The sequence below is a fragment of the Poecilia formosa genome, unplaced genomic scaffold (assembly GCF_000485575.1).
Source record: "Poecilia formosa unplaced genomic scaffold, Poecilia_formosa-5.1.2 Scaffold96, whole genome shotgun sequence".
Taxonomy (NCBI): Eukaryota; Metazoa; Chordata; class Actinopteri; order Cyprinodontiformes; family Poeciliidae; genus Poecilia; species Poecilia formosa.
The window spans coordinates 1,021,771-1,023,401 of NW_006800035.1; positions in this window are offsets into that span (position 1 = coordinate 1,021,771).

The window sequence follows — 1,631 nt, forward strand, 5'->3', positions numbered from 1 at the left end:
AAGACATTTTGAATAATGTCAACTTTGTATTAAAAGTGTCATAATTTACTGAATGACGCTTTATGACAACAGTCATAAATATTCATGAACACTTATTCATGTTCATGACAGGTGTTATGTCATGTTTATGAAAGTGTCATGTCAGTATTATTCACCCCCCTTCAAATAAAGTGTTACCGAAGATTGTGGGTATGACCTTTCTCTCCATCAGCCTCTGATGGGGGGAAACTCACTCCCTAACAAGCAGCAAAGCATACCCTGTTTATCAGGATTCTTCTGATGAAGGATGACTCCAGTAAGAAGTTGTGTCTAGGCAGAGATAAATGATTTGTTTTTATGTGTGTTTTAAGGTGTAAAGCTATAAGCCTTTGAGTAGGCTGCACTTGAAGCTTGTAATGATTCAGGCTGTTCAAACGTCTTCCCTATCAGGGTTTAATCACTGATAGTCTGTTTAATGGGAGCTCGTCTGCTTTTATGCATGTTTTCCTTCACTTTCTCGCCACTAAGCTATATTAAATAGTCCTAAAAACAAGTCCTAAAATGTCCTGTTTTCTTAAAAGCTAAATGTTAGTGCCAGGATTCCCAAACATAGCTCTAGCTGGTGCACCTAAACAATCCAAAATGTTATTTACGGTGTTTTGGACTTAAAAGAGACAGCAACACTTGTTTCCTTATGTTTGTTAATAGAATAGAATAGAATAGAATAGAATAGAATAGAATAGAATAGAATAGAATAGACTTTATTGATCCCCTAAGGGAAATTGTTTATATGCTGACAGGTCCTCCATCCAAACTGTTCAATATTGGTAAATACAATTATAACCATAAACAATATAACGTTTATTAAAAAAAAAAAAAGCTGTTTCAGCTGCCATCTCTAAAAAGCTACTTATCTCTATGATATAGTTTTAGTAAAATATCACTGAGTGATTCACACTTACAGCACAGACCATAAATGAGTGTGAAAGCAGATCACAAGAAGGAATATCTTTGTTTTCTCTGTTGCACAAGAGCAGCAGCCCAAGGCCCAGATTGTGCTCCTTCACCACCAATGACCATGTTACATAAGTAGATAGAGCCCAGCATGTAGCACTGTGTTACATGGACTGCTTTCTTTGGAAAACGGGAGAAGAACTGTATGCATGTGTGTGTGAGTAGGATGAGTCTGGGGTGTGTGGGGGTGTTAATGCTCACTGCTTTAAATAGGTCTAATCCCAGCCCCATCCTTGTGCATGCATCCAGCCACTTTCCTGCCACTGGGTCTGAAACACAGCTCTGCTCAGCAGCTGAGCCGCCCCGGCTCACCCCCGGAGTGTGTGTGTGTTGGCGGACGGCCGGATCTGGATGTGTGTCCATCTTCTGGACGTGCTCGGCCGCACTAAAGCGGAAGGTGTGAGTGTGAGCCGAATGCTGAGGCGATCTGAGGACAGGAGCTGGGAGTTTAAAAGCAAAGGTAGTGTAACACACGATGTGTGTGTGTGAGGGGGTGGGGAGTAAAGAGCGAGGATAATTTAATGACCTTGGGTTGTGATAAATCTGAAAAATAAAGAAACTGCAGTCAGGATCATGTCCCTGGGCTCAGTGAATGCTGCTCTTGGAAGAAAAAATAAAACCGTTGATGAAAAGTCAAG